At 35.8% G+C, this 20,261-nt stretch overlaps 1 protein-coding gene across 1 annotated transcript in view; it reads right to left on the bottom strand.

Moving 5' to 3' along the window:
* The window catches only part of eya1 (EYA transcriptional coactivator and phosphatase 1), a 73,526-nt gene extending 73,232 nt beyond the window's left edge, over positions 1-294 (bottom strand). The window contains exon 1 of the mRNA XM_051882794.1: positions 278-294. The gene's annotated coding sequence lies outside the window, so the exon portion shown is untranslated. The remainder of the gene's footprint in view (positions 1-277) is intronic.
* Between the last annotated feature and the right edge of the window lie 19,967 nt (positions 295-20,261).

The following is a 20,261-nucleotide window of genomic DNA, read 5'->3' on the forward strand; positions in this document are numbered from 1 at the left end:
CATTCAGTAAAGTCTGCTGTTTAACGCAAACTGTAAGACAACGCGACGAGCCTTCATGCAAAATGGAAATACTCGCGTGAATTTGTAACTTACAGATAAGGATATGAAAGTGAAAAGTGAAAAAAATGAAAGTTTTGTGCTGAGGAAACATAACACCACAGCACACGCATCTGTCAAAGCGCCTGACAGGACAAGCCATGTCAAACATTAAGCTAATGCATTAGCTTGAAGCTTAAAATAAAGAATTCACATGTTTTGGGCAGCTTGGAGAACGTACCTTTCCCGCAGCAGCACACTCTGTTTCCTCCACTATTTTTTAGATGCATTTTGTCCATAGAAATGCGTTATTCAGTCCTGTACTTTGACGCGACTGGCGGAAGTTTTCAGTGCACTGTGGGCAGACGCGACTAATCGATAAAGACATTCGTTATCGATGATTTTCATTATCGATTTTATCGATTAGTTGTTGCAGCCCTATAGTGTAAATAATGACAAAATTTCATTTTTTTACAATGAACTTTTCCTTCAAACAACCATAAAGTCTTCAGTTTCAGTCATGAGTTTCAGTCAGAATCTGTTCAGATTATTATGTTAGGTCTCACTTCTAAATTCCTAAAATAACCACATTAATAATGTACAGCATTACTTAGAGTATACTTTTTGATGGTTATGGGAACAATAGCCATACTAAAGATGCTGTGTATAGTATCTCTATGTGCATGTTTCACATAAATCAAAATACTCCTCACTATCTCTGCACACACACAATTTTATAAAATGAAAGTTGAAATTAAACTAGTGCAATACTTCAGATCCACAACTGCAAGTGGTAGCCTTAACAGTAAAGTAACACGCACTAATTCACCCTCTGCCTGGTGCTGACTTCTATATACCCACATTTTGTTTGTCCACGGTTTGCCGAAAATGTTCTCTGCAACTAGATGGAAATGACATTTATTATTTTGGGCAAGCTCCTGTTTTAAAGACTAAATGTAAAGAGAAACACAGTCATTTCCAGCCGAGAGAGTCCTTGGTGAAATCACTTCACACTTTGAGAGAGGTGCTGACAGTAGGGATCAGGGCTGCGTAAGTTATTCCAGAGGTCTCAGCAGGATAGCAAATGATGTGACCTAAACAAGAAGCCGATAAGCCTGTGACATACAGGGAAACAATCCCTGCTCTACCTCCAGCAATATATTCATCCACACGAGTTGATTGCTTCACGAAAGGCCCGGGGGGGCAGTAGAGGGGGTCATCGGCAGGCCCACACGAAATCTGCAGACTTTTATTGTATTTTTATTATTAATTGTAATTGAAAGTCTTTGGAATTTTGCAGATAGATAAATCTGATTCTACGGAAATCTGCATGCACAGATTCTGTGGCATAAATCCAGTGTTATTTTAGTATTATCTACAAAAATAAAGGTTCTTTATTACCATCTATGGTTCCATGAAGAACCTTTAACATCCATGGAATCTTTCCATTGTACAAAATGTTCTTTATAGTGAAAAAAGGTTCTTTGGATTTTTAAAATGTTCTTCACACTAAAAAGGAGGGGGTTCTTTTAAGAACTGTTCACTGAAAGGTTCTTCAAGGAACCAAAATGGTTCTTCTATGGCATCGCTGCAAAAACCCAATTTTGGAAACTTTTTTTTTTTACATCGAAATCTCAGAAGTGCAAGTAAACAGCAAGACTGCAGGAGTGTATTGCTTTTTTTTAAACCCCCACATGACATAATGGGCATGAGATTGGAGGCTAGGGGCACTATATCCCCATTGACTTTACACACCTATTTAAAAACAGCAGCCCTTCACACCAAGTTTAACAGGAAGAGGCTGTAAAACGAAATGGGCAAGACCTACAGTATTTCATAATTAATAGTTAGCGGCGAGGGAAAGAGGTCTGCAGTGACGTAAAAAGGTCAACAATAAAATGTTGAAAAAATAGTCATCAATCTCTCTTTTTACATAATTCAAGATAATTACGAACTGGATAAAATCAGTAGTGGCCAGGAGCGAGGCACGGTAGCAGTGATTACTTTGACTGTACACGTCTCCCTGCTAGCAAATAGTTTCGTCAGTTCCTACGGTGGTCTCCTGCTCAGTAGGAGGCCACACCTGCAAACCGTACAGTAAATTACTCTGCAGGCCCACTTGCCCTTGTCTGCTACACTGTGCTAACTCTATTGTCAAAAGCTTAATCACCACCACAAGATTTATATCCTAGGGTTAACTCGTGGGAATGACTCAATAAAGCTGTGAGTTATTTGTTCTTTTTATAGTCAATTACGGCTCTACGTTTAGCAGGAGCAAAAGAACTTGCAGCGATACACCAACGTCAGGTTACCGCATTGCAAATGGCACTATATTTAATCTAATTCATTATTTATGAGATTTATCAAATAGAAATTAGACATTGGGGGAGTAAAACAACTTTATGGCAAAATAGAGAGCAGAGAAAAGATTGACACTTACCTATTAAGGGATGTAATATAGCCTCAGCTCGGTAGGGGGTGGAAGTCCTTATAAACCTGTTTGTGAAACACAGTAAGAGAGCATTTGAGTCATTTTCATGTGTCTGTCATATACAAGTCTTAACTCATTCCCCAACATTGACGTGATTTTCCAAGATGTCCTCACTGCAGCCTGTATTGCGATGACATACTGGATTAAAAGGTTAATTCACCCAAAAATGAAAATTATCCCATAATTTACTCACACTCAAGCCATCCTGTATATGACTTTCTTCTTTCAGTCAAACACAATCTGAGTTATATTAAAAAAATATTCTGGCTCTTCCAAGCTTTATAATGGGAGTGAACAGCAACTAAGATTTTGAAGCCCAAAAATGTACATCCATCCATCCATCATAAAAGTAATCTAAACGGCTCCAGGGGGTTAATCAAGGCCTTCAAAAGCGAAGTGATGCGTTTTTGTAAAAAAAAAAAATCCATATTTATAACTTTTGTACTATAATCACTAGCTTCCGGTAACATCCTTCCGCACGTTCACGAGAGATTTGAGTTCAAACCAGATTAAGGTAGGGTAGGTTAGTATTTGTAGCATTGTTTAGGCAATCAGCACTGTGAATGATATCAGTAATGAAATCTGAATCAGCTGCGGGGTGGAGTTTGCACTAAATTTGGAAGAAAAAACATCTCGCATCCACTACATATTGGACTTAATCCAGCACGTCATCGTGCTACAGGCTGCAGTGAGGACAGTCTCAGTTTTTCCGGCAATCCATGTTTTCACTATTATATGGTAGGGAGCGCTATTACTCATCTGGAATGATACACTCCCTGCGTTCCATTTGGAAGGGTTCATCCCTATGCCTGAATCACTTCAAAGGGTTTACCCTCCAGAGTGAGAGCTTCGATGAAGGGTGTAGGCGTCAAAAAAACACTTCTGCGTCATCTTAATGAGACAATCAAGGAGGCACCTTCGTCGCACATTTTGTACGCTGGTTGACCCCCCAAAAAACACGCTCTGAACAATGAGTAGATTGTGCAAGCTGCGCCTTTTGTTTAACATTAGTTTATTTATTTATTTATTTTTGGTTTATCGCACCATATAGTATATTGTGTCTATGTATTTTAAACATTTGAATGGACTGATAAAGGGAGCTGTAAAGTATTTTTGTTGAAGTACACTGTCGTTTTGACCATATTAATGTACCAAATCTAACTCGTATAAATATTACAGTAGTATAGAAAAATACTACACATACATTTATAGGTAAAATCAAACTCCGAGCCTCCTGTACCCATTCTGTGATGCCATACAACTTCCTTGTGCAAAGGATCATGGGGGTCCGAAGTGTCCATCAGCTGTACCCTTCGAAATCCTTCATTCCAAAGGGCCCTTTGAAGTGGCCAGTTTTGAGCACTTCGGTTTGGAACGACCCTTCAGTATGGCGGCCATGATTGTTTTCACTCCGAAATGCCCTTCGGAGGGCGATATATCCCGTTTGGAACTCACCGAGTTAAATCAACTCTGCTCAGAGAACATATGGTCCCTCGTTACATAGAGTTAAAATAACTCTGAAGCTAGCTGTCAAAGTTAATGAGATAATATGCTGTTTGTGGAGTTGTTTAATCAGATCTTGAGAGATTTAATGTCTTTTATCTTCAGTTGATTTCATCTAAGGCTGTGGCTTGAAGTCATTTGTAGTTATTGTGTTACTCTTCAGTAATTCTGCTTGTTAACAGCAGGTGTTCATCACTAATGCTCAATCATAACTTAATTAATCTCATTAACTTTAACTCTGCTTCAGTGTTACTTTAACACTATATAGAGAGGGACCATATGTAATCTGAGCAGAGTTGATTTAACTCTGATTAAAGAATGCATGACACTACAATACAATATGCTAAAAAACACTGGTGGGGAAAGAGTTAATATAGTAGATCAAATATTAAACTCAGTTTTTTAAAGATGGAAGTCATTTTACTTAGTTAACTTTTATCAGAATATCACAATTAAGTGAGCATGAATTCAGATAATTTCATTACATTGGTTCAAGCGGATGTTGACATTTTTCCATGTCCAACTTCTGACATCAAAAATTTGGCAATTCATAAAGAAATATTCCATGTAGTTTTTGAACTTTCCATCCTGTTATACTTTTGTAATATCCCTTGCCAGATACTTTGCCTTTTCTGCCTTTTTTTTTTTTTTTTTTTTTTGAAACTGGATAAAATGACAATCAAAGAAACATGTCAAAAATCAACACTAGATGACAGTAATATATAAGGAGCAATTTAATAAACAAATCAATCAATCAATCAATCAATCAATGAGGTATTCAATAACTCCTCATAGCATTTAAGTTTTCTATACTTTTTTTTTCAGGCCCTCAAGGAAGTGGCATCATTTTGGCTAGGAAAACAATAGCAGAGTTACAGGAAAGTATTAGCAATTGATTTAATGGATTACGTGAAGAATACAATTTGGTTAAAACAAATATTTTTAAAATGTTAAAGTTCAAAACATACCGCAAAAAAAGGAATGAGCTAGTTGCAGATGGCAATTTGGTCATTATGAGTTAACTGAGTTAATTTTAGAGAGTTAATCTGTTGTAGATTAAAACAAGCGACTTAATATTGTATAATCAGTTTGTAAAAGCCCCAGGTTTCAGAGTAGAAATAAAGCTGAAACCTCAGCCAGAGCGTTCATAACCTGTAAGCATCCATCTTAATCATTCACTGCATTAATGGCCAAAAGTGTTTGCAACACTCAGTTCATAAAGAGAGTAGAACGCTTAGCTAATTCATCGATGCACTCAAGAATCAGGATCTGTGTAAGAGAGAGACAGAGAACAGCGATCTGGCCGAAGGGATGTGGTCTGTGTGGAGATGTCAGAAGCATAATGGCCAGCTGAGTCATAGGTTATAAAAAGCTGTCATTAGGGATTTCAACCCACTGCAACTCATGACAGTGGAGTAGTGAATTATTTATTAAGGTGGAAACTTAAGTGCCCCTAACTCAAGGCTGCCTGTTTTTTTGTGTGTGTGTTTTTTTCCTTCAGGCTTGTTTAAACCACTTTGCCAATAATTGTCATGTACGCAAGTTTTAATAGGGATGATTTATTAGCATGACATTCATTGTTATTTCTTTGCTGCCAACTAATTTTGTTACATAAAATAATAAATGAATACATTTAGAAAATATGCCTTTACGTTGCTGAACGTGATTAACATTGAGAGATGTGCGTAAATATATCCAAATATAAAGTTAAATGAACAATTTATTTCAATGGGAAATTCATTCTTTTTATTACATTAAATTAAATTTTTCCACTTATGTTCTTGGCAGATACTTTCTTACCAAAACAACACAAAAGATTTTGAGTACTTTGAATATTAGAATAAAAGTAATTTCAAGACTAATAATAATATATTATTTAATCAGTGCATAATGATTTATATATAAATAAATAAATAAATTTTAGAATTTAAAAGATGATTACAATTACAGCTGATTATCAGAAGATGCCATTCTTGATCATTCCTGCCCAATTCTATCCCAAGCCCGTAAACCCAGTAATCGCTTTCCAATTGTACATGTGCGTGACTATTTTCTGTACTGGGGCAAATGGAAAATTTCCACACAAATTCTACCTAGAACATTATATCTCCACATATAAAATGCTTTTTGTTGACGAAACCCACAAAATATCCCAACTCTTCACTCCAAATCAATTTCACATTGCTCTCATTGCCTTTTGATTGCCAACTCCACACATATCATTCAAGGCATTCGCTCTTTGTTTTGTCCATAGTGTATGAAAATGGTTAAAAATCCCATGGGTCAGTGAAAATGATCTGTTCATTCCAGTTGCCTGTTTTAAGTCAGTCAAAACATTCCAGACTTCAAAAGGGGGCTTTGCCTTCTTAGGCCATTTCTGTGTCCCCTTCTCAATGGCCCAGGAGGGCTTGGATATTTGGATAAATTAATTTCTGGAGTCTGCCTGCTATTGCAAAAGCACCACATGTCTGACAGCAAATTAGTCTCACTGAAACAACAGAGACTTTAAGACTAAAAGAAAACACCACAGAAGGACGGTGGCACGGACAATACAGCGACTTGAGATATAACACAATATTGAAATGTACATCTGACGTGGGGACGTGTTTTTTCCCTTACCGAACATTATAATAGTGGTTTGAAGCAATTGTAGCTGATCACATGGGTGTTAAGCTAAAACCGGGACATGTAATGGATACCGAGTTTCTCTTGCTTTGTGCAAATGCTCTGACCTCACCTCAAAAAATGCAGAAAACATAATTTAAAAAACATCCAATTGCAATCAACATCTCACACACTTAAAAGCCCATTCACACCAAGTACGACAACTAAAATGATTAGATACAGTTAAAGATGCAATAGGTGATTCTCTACAGAAACACTTTTAGTTATACTGGTTGAAAGTCTCCTCATATCCTGATAGCAATCACTATGTTAAATTATCTAAATGTATTTTTATAAATATATATCATCTGTGGAAGGCGTAGGACCATAAAATGTTTATCCAGTTATTATATTCGGTCCAAATGAAAAAATACAATGCCCTGCCAGCCTGTCAGCGTATGTTTTTACTTTGTTCGCGCAGACATCATACGTCATCAGCGCGTTTCATGATATGCAGTTTGATTACAGACACACCAAAGACTAAAGAGTAACACAATATGCATCACTCATATCGTTTTGAATGGGAGAAAGTGCAATGCGCAATATGGGGGGATTTGTTCCGCCTTCTAAATAAGAGCCAATCGCCGATTGGTAAAGTCGTCGCATCACTGCAGCGGCCGTTAGAAGCTCCGGTTCCTATGGAAACAGTCAGACTCGTGCCTCTGAAATGAGACACAAGAGACGTGCACTTAGGACTGCGCATGCGCATTAGCTTGATCCAGTCTGAAAAATACTGTTTTTTGTCATGATTCAAGCATTTAGACACAAAATTTATGAGACAGTTGTCAGATTTCATTGGTGTTTTCAAATATGAAATTTAATTGAAAGCTTGGCGAACAACTTTGGAGAATTTGATGTTTCCCCATTCAAAGAGATAGAAGCTGCACTTGCATGCCTGAGAGGCGTTTCAAAGATGGCCGCCGAGTGAAATGACTTGCACAGCAAACAAACAGCAGCCACCTTTTACAGTTCCTACTGAATAAAAACAATGAAAAACTTGCACTTTGAATCCCGTTTTCAAAAGTTAACATTTTCAGGCTCCACAAACGCCGTGGTCATGTAAATGACGGCAAAAACGAATAAAAAATTTGATGTTTTTAGTTGAAAAGGTATCATGTAAATGGCACCGTGTGTAGTTCACAACATAACTGTCAGTGCTACAAACCGATCTATCCGCCATTAATGTGCTCGTATCTGTGAGATTTACTCAAAAGTCTGAATCATATCAGTTCTTGACGACAGAAGTTGATGAAAATGTCTTCACAACATTGACTCAGACGCAAAGCCGCAGACTTAGAGCGGTGCGGAGCAGAGGTCTTTAAGAGCGGAGGCCTAGACCTCAGCCAACACATGAAGACAATTCAAGATAAATGGAGCATGCTATTTTCACAGTACATGAAAGGCTGCCCAAGGACACTGCTCTGAAAGAAAGAACACAGCTAGCCAGTAAAAGCGGAAAAAGAAGAAACTTCAAAGTAGTACCAAAACACATTTTGATTTAGGATAATTCATTTGATGAAATGCTTTGTGGGTCTTGGAATTGATGCCGTTACCACTCCAAATGCTTAAAGTGTATCACTCCGCAACACGAAACTACACACCGTTTGAAAATAACACCATATATTAGCCTTAATGATAATGTAACGTAATGGTGCATAATGCAGATAAAGGGCTGAAAACGTAAATCACAGCTGGAAGTGGGCGAAATCTAAATTTAAAACTGGCATGCATTAGTAGATGACACAAAGAATTGAAACGGCTGTGTCGCTATAAACTGAACACTTATGGAGATTATTCTAGTGTGTGACAGTGTCTTACACAACAGGAAACAGAAATGAGTGGTAGCTAAAATAGGTGCATTTTGAGTATATGAACCTGACATGATTAAGCATCGATTAACAATGTTTTATTCATTTCCATTAGTGGAAAGCAGGTAAGTTGAGCCAATTTGTATTTAAGTATAGTCAAGGAAAAATGGGACAGAGAGAGCTAAAACAAATATGCCTAATTATATTTTGGATGTCTGACATCTACTTAAATAAACAGAACATAGAGTCATAGAAATATGACTTCTCAAAATGAATTAATATGAATAAATAACTAAATAAAATTTGCTCTAAATTAAGCATATTTTCTGAAAGGTATACATAAACCAGTCAGAAAAATGTCACCTAGTTTAAAAAACGTTTTATCATTTTTAGAAAAAATTAAAGAAATTCCACATTCCATCTATTACGGTTGAAGGGAAATATAAAATCCTTCAATATATAATTTAGTGGTGATTATCTATAATAATATTTTTAAAGGTAGATTTCTCTTTTCAGTCACGATCTCTGACAAAAATACATTTAGTTCCCAGTTTTTTCCCCCTTAACTGTTCCAACTATACCAATGTAATAGTATTTCCTGCATTTCCTGATGCATATCTCAATAGATTTGAGTCGCTGGCACGTCTTACCCCAACACATATGACACAATTTACCCCACCAACAGATGCCATTTTATGTAATATTTTATGTAATATTTGACCTTTATACATGATGCCAAAATGGTTTTATACACTGGCAATTCATCAATATGCATGATGCATATTTTTCAAAAACTGGAAACATTTACTTGAAACATTAGTTTTTTTTGCATTAAATTGCTTGTCACAGGCAGCTGTACTCTCTAAAACTGCTACATACTATTTAATTCTTGGCTACACTTTATTTTGAAGATCCCCTTTAGACTTTCTGTTGACTATAAGTAACGTTGCACCTACATGTCAACTAACTCTCACTAGAGTATTAGTTTAGTATTAGTAGACTGTTATGTGTATGGTTTGGGTTAGTAGAATATGGGGTTAGGGTTAGTAGAATAAGTTGACATGTAGTTGCAAAGTTACTACAGTTAGCAGAATGTCTGTTGAGGACCATAAAAATAAAGTGTTAGCAGATTTTAAGCAGACAGCCTAATACTCTAATAGTTGACATGTAGGTGCAAAGTTACTTAATAGTCAACAAAATGTCTAAAGGGGACCATCAAAATAAAGTTACCTCTTTTTTTTTTTTTTTTTTTTACTCTTTTACCAATGGCATGAGTGATGTCTATTAATTTAGTTTTTTCTGACATTTGTATTACCAGACAAACCAAAACAGTAAAATGACAAATTTACTGAGCTTTATCGAGTAGAAAACCAGGCCTTTCAGTTTAGATATAAATTACTGCACATAATATTCACTTCTACTGCAGCTCAACCTTGAACTCAATGTAATGACACCACTCGGGTAATGAGACCACAGAGCCTTGATGACGCTACACGTCTAACCAGAGGGAAGGCTAGTGTGTCAACCACACACGTTACAGTGAGACCAAACCCAATGACCACTGTTACAGTGGGCTAAAACATGTTCAGTTAAACTGATACCACACTCAATACAACCTTCATATACCATGTTAGTCTAAAAGAAGTTTCATAATTAAAATGGAATTATAGCAAATTAAAGGTACACACATTTACCTACATTAAAAGCACATTTATTTTGCACAATGTCAAATAAAAAATTTTAAATAGAAAACATTTAAAAAAAAATTCAACAAGGCTGAATGGAAGAATGGAAAACTCACCCAAATATTCACAAACACTATTCACAAATTCAAACAGACAAATAATAATAATAAATAAATAGCACAATCTGTGTAAGTAGTGAATTATTTATACTCTTCATTCGCAATTTGCACATTTACTTTTTTATATTTTATACAGAACCATGATGCATGTTGTCTGGCTTATGACTATATCATTTGTATTATTATTTGTTTTCTACAAATTAACCTAATGAAACTTTTGCCATTAATATTAGTGCTCATCTGTTTACCATTTTGCCAAAACGTTATAACTTAAAGACTGATAAAATGTTAATATTAGAAGATGTTTTTCTGCAAACAAAAGTCATTTTCTATTTCACATTAGCTATTGGCAGATGTGATGGTGCCTGTGCAAAGACTTATTAGAGTTATTCTTTGTTCAGTGATGGACAAGGTAATGGAGTAAATTTGTAATTTTACTCTATTTGGACTGCTGGGAAAGGACTTACAGGTCATATCATTTGGCTACAAGCTGTCAACTCAATTTAACGATAAAGATAATAATTAACTATAAAATTATAATAATTTATCTTCACCGAAGTATATTAATGTACAAGTAAATTGTAGAGGCCTTGTTCAATGCAAGGTAAATATGTTGCTTTTGGAAGCAAAAAAAAAAAAAATAAAAAAAAAAAATGAGAAAACAGGTACACTACTAAGTGAAATAAACAATATATGCCCTACTATGTCAGTTTAAAAAAGCATGGCAGCTGAAAAAGATGAGGGGTATTTGAAAAACAAGGTAGGATGATTGTTTCCCCTCAAGGAATAGTGAATTACCAGGCGATACTACACAGAAAATGTGCCTCACAAATTCATAATCTTCATTAGTCCTAATTTATGCTTTAAAAAAGTGGTCCCCAATAAGCTAAATGTAATTAGTTAAGTATCCAAGTTACAATGTCTGTTTCTTAATTATTAATTTACATAAGGCAGCAGAATGATTGTATCTGTATGCATCTGTTCTATCAGCCTAATTTACATTTTATTAAAATCTGCTAATCTTATTGTAATATAGACACATTGGTATGTGTCATTTTAAAATGAATTAAGTGCAACAATTTCAGCTAATTTGCATCTGTGAAGCTTTGGAAAGAAACAGATATTCCGCTATTCCACAACAATAACAAAATACAAGTTTATTTAGGCCGTAAGGAAATCAAAAAAATTGCAAAAACAGCTACTAACAAACACTGCTTACCTTCAGGTCATAGCATAGCAGCACACACTGCAAGGTTACCCTCCACCCGTCTAAGACTACATTTACTTGTATTTAATACTGAATGTAATATGCCCTCTAGAGGAAGTTCCTTCCAAAAACTTTGCACCCTTTGTAGCAACTCTGACTGCCTCTAAACTGTGTACTTGTACGTTTTTGTCATTTATCCAAATTAAATATTTAACCACTGGAAAATATAATATAATGAGCCCCAAATATGAATTCCATCCACACGAATCCATCATTGTTTTGTGTTTCTGTCAACACTCAAACCAGAAAAATTGTTTATTTTCAGACATGAACATTACGACTTGAATTGACCTCATCGGTTACAGCCGAGCTCTAGAAATCGTGTTGCTCAGATGACCTGGCATTAACCCTGCAGTTCCAGTCATCTTTATTGTGGATGTAAAACTGTTAATCTATCCCACTTGCCTTCTCCAACTAAAAGTTTTCTTCAATTAATCTCTTGTCGAGAATCAGTTAAAATAGCATTCTTCATCTGTAAGAGGATCACTTCTTTAGTAGGATATATAGGCCGCGTCAGACGCGAACACGGTACCATCAGAGAGAAAAGCGTCTGCGAGCGAGCCCTGCTTGGCAGGAGCGCATTCTTAATTTCTTCATGCTCCATCTGTTGAAATGATAAAGTGCAGCCATAATGGAACACAACAAGATTAGATTAATTGGGTTTGTCCATTATACTGCAGGCCCTTCCACAGATGATCGCAATTTTCTCGGTTAGGGCCATTATTGTGAGATCTGTTTAGCGGCTGATGCAATTAAAATGGGCTTAATGTAAATTTAACAATACAAATAACACTTTCCCTCCATGTGTGTTGGAGTGGGCGGCCTGCACAAAAGTCCAAAAGCGGAACAGATAAATAGCGCTGCAGCCCATATTTAACTTCAAACAAACCAGCGCTCGATTTGATTAGTCTGAACTCTGTGATCAATAACTGTGTTATTGATGTGATCAGTGGGCATGTTTTCATGTTCTCAGGGATGTTCGGGGATCCGATTACAGTCCGTTCTAGAGTGTTAAATGACTGATCTACTGTGTTTAAATCGCTCGTGGGCCTCAGAGTGTACACTTCTCCTATGTGCTACTAGCGTGTGTTGATATACAGACGTGTCAAAGCCAAAAAGCAGTCGATTGGGAAAACCGACGGGGAACGAAACGGCGAAGTGGAAGAGAAAAGGATAAGAATTCCCTTTCATGTCTTTTCCCTCGTCCTTGTCGATCTGATAGGGCTCTTATTGGCGGTTTCCTGCAGCTGTATCAAGTCTCTTCTAAGGGAGGTGAGCAGGAGGAAGTAAAACTGACAGAAGGAGGTCCCTGTGTATCACCCAATGCTCTGACCGCTACTTAAACGAACGACGGCCGACTGAATGCTTTTGGTCTCAGCATGTCTATAACTTTTGATTTATATAAAACTGTAAAAATATAACGATGTTATAGCTATTTATTTTATTTTTTAAGTGGAACGGGCCGGTATTGGCAATACCTTACTTTGTAACATGCATTTTTCATTTTATAATTTGGGGATCTGAAGCGACATCTGTTTTTTGTGACTTTGTTTGCATTTGCAGCACAAAGTCCCGAGTTATTGTGGCTAAACAGAGCAATTACCATAACCAATCAGACAACATGGCAAGTGTTTTGAATTAGCTTCCTATCATATTTCTGAACATATGAAATAACATGCACCTGGTTAAAAATATGTTTTCTTTCCATACATAAAAGAGAGGAAATAAACTTCATTAGTAATTAGTTTGTCATTTCAGCACTCCTTGTACTCCATCTCTATCATTTCACTTCATCAAACATGACATTTATCATACCAAGATGCCCACTAAAGCAACACAAGGATGTGAAGACTTACATACCTTGTGGTTTTGCTATCACAAGATGAGATGTAAGATATCGGCAAAGGTGGACAAAAGAAAATAATGGTATTTAGTGATAATTAGTATTCATTCTCCATATCTCTTTGTAACTAAAGAACTTAGAATATGATGGAGTATACAATAAGAACCAAAATAAATAAATAAAAACAGCAGACCTAAATCAAGAGAGAGAGAGGGAGAGAGAGAACTCATATGTAACCCATATCCTTACAGGTAACATTCACTTCAACACATTTAGAAGTTGCACAATTGCTGAGCACGTAATTCCTATGTAAGGAATTCGCTAAAAAAAAAAAGGTAACATAGAACCTTTGGACGGTTGAGGTTCACTGAGAAATGTTAATAAGCTGCTTTGCCTATCCAAATACTCTGTTAGTTTGGGTTTTGAGATGTGGTGTAAGGGTTGAAAGCCAAAGTAAATACATTCACAGGTAGGGGAAAAACGGAAGAAAACATACTTCGATTCAGACCTCATCAAGGACTATACTGAAAAATAATGAGCAGCAAACTCTGACCTGCTATCAATGCTGCATATACCAGCAAAATAATCACATTTGTCTGAATTATATAAAAATCTGTAAACCCAAATAAGTTGTTCTAACTCAAAAAAATCTGAGGTAATACATTTTGAGTTATAATTTTAAGTAAGCACAACTATTAAGTTTTGAGTTTGTAGTACTCATGCATGATAATTGCTCCTAACTTGAAGTATTGAGTTAGCTAACTCATAAATTTTTATAGCAATTAACATAAAAGATTTAGTTAATTAGCCTTTTTATTTTGAGTTTTTGCAAATCATATGAGTTATTTACTTCACTGTAAACCTTAAGAAAATTCAGAAAATGCCAATTTGCTAATTTAACATGTTAAAATGATAAATTATCATGTTAACAATAACATGGTATAGCACTTACAGAATGAGTACAGCAACTTGAAACATGTAACTTACTTGCTCTCAAACCAAGCTACATGCGCCACTTGTCACCATGATGGTAACTCTCCAAAAACCCACATTAACAGAAACTCTTCTAAATTAGCATAACAAAACATTAATCACAACTAAATCTCCCTTACCATTAATCTTGCACAAAAAACATTGTATAACACTGAATTTTAGCATATACTCTCCCTTTCGAGTGTCATGGGCAAAACATGCTGGGAAATAGAAATCCCAGCCCAGTTTCAGTAAAGCTTAAGTTTGTCTAAATTAAAAGAAATGAGTTCATACAACTCAAAACAATGAAACAGTTCAGTTTACTTGAAATATGTCAGTGCTGTAAACTCAAAAGAAAAAGAAAGTTCTAACAGTTAATTTAACTGAACTAATTTGTTCAATTTAAGTTTGTCCTACTCAAACCAAATAAGTATTTTGAGCGTTAGGGTTTACAGTATATATATATATATGTGAATGTGAATATGTTAAGCAGCAAAAACTTTTCAACATAAATGTTTCTTGAGCAGCAAATCAGCATATTATAATGATTTCTGAAGGATCGTGTGACACTGAAGACTTCAGCTTTGCTATCACAGGAATAAAATATATTTTTAAATGTATTCAAACAGAAAACTAATAATATTTCACAATATTACTGTTTACTGTATTTTTGAATTAAATAAATGCAGCCTTGGTGAGCATAACATTAAAAAGATTGTAAAGTTTCCATAGGTTTGACAGGTACTATATATACATATGTACCTCAATGTATACATATGCAAAGCCTTATATGCAAATACAATCAAAAAGACAACGAAAATCATGAGAACTTACCTGAGAGATGTTCTCCACTGAAGAAAGTCTTTGGTAAGTCAGCAGTGAACTGTGTTTGACCCTCACCATCACCTTTGTTCCTGTTTACTACAATAAAGTGATGAAAAAGTCAGCCAGGCGTTGACTGCCAATGTTCATAGGCCCAACCCTTAGCAAACAGTCTCGTTTTGTCATCATGCCAATTCGTGATCATGTGGCATGATGACCCAACTAAATATTGATATAACAACTAAATGATATTTGTTCTTTGTCTGCTATGATTTCAAACAATGATTATAACTTCTTTTTTTTTTTTTTCTTTTTTTAATCATGAAAACATCACCCAAAAGGATCTTTACATCTACAACATAAGCAACTAGAAACTCAATATTCTGAAATAAATCAACTAATATACAAATTTTGTAATATTAGAAGGAATTAAACAATAGAGGGCCAATGTGCATGTGTAAATCATGTTTAACTTCTCAACGAGGTTTGCACAACCCAAATGGCTCTACCACCCAGCCTCAATTTCTCATTTCACTCTGCCAAGCCATTTGCATTATGTGTGTACAACACAGGGAAAAAAATGTAAATATGATCCAACTAGAATCACAAAACCTACAGGTGAATTGCTGCCAAAGTGTTACCAAACAAGTCATGTTCACCTCCCTCAGTCCAAAAAAATATATTTTGCCTTTTTCACAAAATAAATAAATATCCAAGCATGTATCGTCATGTTTAGTCTTTAGACTGGTTCTGGTTCCAGCTAATTTTATGGTGGTCTGTTCTAGACTACTGACTCATGGGATAGACACAGTACTCAGCTTGATGGAGATGAAATGAACCCGGTCATAAAACCCAACGCCAGCACACGCTGTGGAACAAACTTGATTGTGACGCTTCTGGATGCATGAGGAGGATTTCAAAAAGACCCTTTCATGTGTCACAAGCATTTTTCAAAGCGGGATAAGCTAATGTAAAAGTAAAGGTACAAATATGCCTTCCAGCCATAGGTCAGTAGGTGTGGCTCATATAGTGAGGGATCATTGGAAATATACTACATTGAGCCATGCGTGCCTCTCGAAATTTGCATTGGCTTCACCTTCCAAAGGCCCAGGCCAAAACCTCCCTCAGCATTTGGACAGCCGACCTGGTGAAATAAAAGAGAGAGATTTTTTTTTTTTTTAGGGGGGGGAGACGAGAAATGAAGATGTAGTGGAGAGAAACAGTAGTCCGCAGCCACTGCCTTACTCAATCCATATGTGGGTTTAAACACAGGAAATACCCACCGTTCAATGTAATCAAGCTGGAGGCCTATCCATCAAGGAGAGCCTTGTGGAACTAATTGAACACCATTAAGACTGTTGCTTCCAAATATGCAGCGCACGCAAAAATCAGCTTTTATGCAATTAACGAAATCATCGTCATAAGACGCAAAAAAACATCAAGGGCTGTATTTCATTGAGATCTAATCATGATTTCAAGAAAAATGAAAAAATTTAATTTGTGTCCTATCAGTCTTTCCATAAACAAGATTCATACGCCTATCTCCCAAAACAGTAATCAATCCATTGAGACATAAATTGGCAAACCAAAAGTACAAATCATCCTCATTACAGTGAGTGCGTTGTCTATGGAGTTAAATAGATTACAGCACATTTATGACGTAACTGGACGTCTCAGAACTTAACATCAACCTCCATCAGACGCAAATGAAAAATGCCAAGATTGAAAACTTGATTATTGGTTTGAAATACAAGTGTAGGTCATGATAGAGAGATTTCTAAATTCAGTTCAATTCTGATTCAGAAGCTCTTGATTTTGATTTATTTGGGTGTGTTTAAAAAATAATGTCCATTTACATATGAAAGAAATTCTCTTTCTGATAAAGCTGTAAATTATACAAGGCAGTGTTTCAGACTGATTTAAACAAGTAAGCCATCTATTTGTACTATTCACTTAAAAAGAACCAGCTCAAAAGAATCTTTCGTTTCAGGAAATCTGGCTATACTGGTCACACTGTACGTTGTTGATTCACTAAAAGAAATTGGCTCATAAGGGTGTTTCAATTTGTGAATCTGGCTACACTAGTCACAATGTATGTTTTTGATTCACTGAAAAGAATCAGCTCAAAAAAGTAATTCACTCAGAAATCAGACTACACTGGTTGTGCTGTATGCTTTTAATTTACTAAAAAGAATCAGCATTTAAGAGTCATTCATTTGGGAAACAGATTACACTAGTCGCACTATGTTTCTGATTCACTAAAAATAATCAGCTTATAGAGTCATTTTTTCCAGGAATCAAACTACACTGGTCATGCTCTATGTTTTTGTTTCACTAAAAGGAATCAGTTCATGAGAGTCATTTGTTCAAGAATGAGACTACACTGGTTGTGCTGTATGCTTTTGATTCACTAAAAAGAATCATCATTTAAGAGTCATTCGTTTGGGAAACTGGTCGCACTATGCTTCTGATTCACTAAAAATAATCAGCTTATAAGAGTCATTTTCAGGAATCAGACTACACTGGTCTTGCTGCATGTTTTTTGTTTCAGTAAAAGGAATCAGTTCATAGGAGTCATTTGTGTTTAAGAATGAGACAACACTGGTTGAACTATATGCTTTTGAATCACTAAAAAGAATCAGCATTTAAGAGTCATTAATTTGGGAATCAGATTACACTGGTCACACTTTGTTTCTGATTCACCAAAAATAATCTGCTTATCCACCTTATTTGTCAACGCGGAGGTAAGGTGTTTTGTACAGCTAAAAATAACTGGAAGCGAATGATACCGGAAGCCAGACATATTAAATTTACAAATGGCCGTGCCCGCTCTTACCTGAAAAATAAGGTAGACAGGAGTCATTTGTTCAGGAATCAGACTACATTGGTCGTTCTGTATGTTTTTGATTCACTAATATGAATCAGAGACATACATTGATGAAGTTAAACTAGTCAAATTATATGTTATTGATTGTCTACCAAGAATCAACATTTAAGAGTCATTTATTCATTCTGAGAGTCATTTGTTCAGGAACCAGATTACACTGATCCTGCTGTATGTTTTTGATTTACTAAAAATAATTGGCTCAAAAAATCTCATTCATTAGGAATGAGATTAAACTGGTCAAATTGTATGTTATTGATTTACTACAAAGAATCAACATACAGTAGAGTTAATCATTCAGGAATCAGTTTATGTTTTTGATTCACTAAAAAGAATCGGTTTAAAAGAGTAATTTGGTAAGGAATCAGATTACACTGGTCAAAATAGTCATGATAAAAGATCAATTTTGGGGTTTAAACAATCAATAGGATCTTTCAGATGAAGATGGTGATTAATCACAAAATCGATATTTCCACACAGACCTAGTTCTTAAAATGCCACATAGGGTTTGGTCACTAGCTTGTTTTTTTGCTTCCAACACAGCAGTACACAATTACAGTCAAAGACAGATGATATAGGTTTTATAATTAGTACAAACTATTTCAATGTTCGACAACACAGGCAACAATTAAAATCTACTATATGTCCTTGCCTCTTCCTTGAATCATTATCTCTTGTAATCACTAAGCTGCCCACAGTTCTTCATCTTTCGACATCTCTGACATTTGCGGGATTGAGTTTGTTTACCCCAGTGCTGGTTGTGGTGGATGGAGTGTGACTGGATGGACCTGTGCCAGTTGAAGAAGGCGCAGCATAGATTCTGACAGTTCTGTGAGGCGATCACTCTCCACATATGCCATTGATTTAGCCAACGCTTCAATAAAGAGCTGGACGGCCCAGTTAACACGCTCCCTTCTCTCACACACTTTCACTCCAGAGAGTGAATCCGAGAAGAAGGCTAGGTTCAGAAATCTTTGATTTGTAACCTTCCTGAAAAACCCTGACAAGCCCTCCCACACCCCAGCCGTCCCTCATCTCTCCCCTTCCTCCCACTCCCAGACTCCCACACAACTCCCAGCTCAGCTTAGCACTCAATACGAAGCTCTGTTGGTCTTCTGTGACAGCATATGGTTATCCACTCAAACTGTCTCGAGACACTTGTGCATCATAGTCTGCTTATGAACAGCGGGTTGCACTCAAAGCTGAATTGGACCAGTGGCATTTACTGTTCTGGATACACAGGTGCTGTTTTTCACCTTTTAAAAGACCCATGACCAAGCCCAAATGGAATCTGTGGACCTTTTTGCAGTGATTTTGGGTTTTAAAAAAATTAAATATGGTAAAATGTGTCAAACACTTAAAGGACTACAGTTTAACTGATATAAGAACAATATCAAATTAGCCAATGATTTTACACATTACCAATTATTTTGAAAAACCAGTAAGTTGTTGACATTTCTTCCAGATCCAGGTTCAGTCTTTTTTACTCCAGTCCATTCAAAAAGGAGTGAAATCATTCTCTCAAGAGCATTTGTTACAAATATTGCCAGAGACATTTTAACACCAATCATAGACTATGTTTTTGCATTCACAGTGAAACTGCCTGTTACAGCTGGTCATTTGTTCTTTTTTGGAAAAGTTGTGGACAGGATGTTTTTGTCTACAACCTTTTTGTACACAGAAACAAAATGTAATAAAAATACACTCAAAAATGCACTAGATTTGCATGGATCATTCTATAAAACATGTGCTGTTTGTGTCTCTGATTAATATAGGCTACACTACCATTCAAAAAAAATAAAAAAAATAAATTGATACTTTTATTCAGCAAATATGCATTAAGTTGATCAAAAATGACAGTAAAGACAGTTATAATGTTCTAAACGATTTTAAATAAATGTTGAATGAAGAAATGTAGAAAATCCTGAAAAAAAAATCATCATAGTTTCCACAAAAATATTAGGCAGCACAACTGTTGTCAACATTGATAATAATAATAAGTGTTTCTTGAGCAGCAAATCATCATATTAGAATGATTTCTGAAGGATCATGTGACACTGAAGACTGGAGTAATAATGCTGATAATTCAGCTTTGCCATCACAGGAATAAATTACATTTGTATAATATTTAAAATAGAAAATTGTATTTTAAATTAATAATAATAAT

The sequence above is a fragment of the Ctenopharyngodon idella genome, chromosome 23 (assembly GCF_019924925.1).
Source record: "Ctenopharyngodon idella isolate HZGC_01 chromosome 23, HZGC01, whole genome shotgun sequence".
Classification (NCBI taxonomy): domain Eukaryota; kingdom Metazoa; phylum Chordata; class Actinopteri; order Cypriniformes; family Xenocyprididae; genus Ctenopharyngodon; species Ctenopharyngodon idella.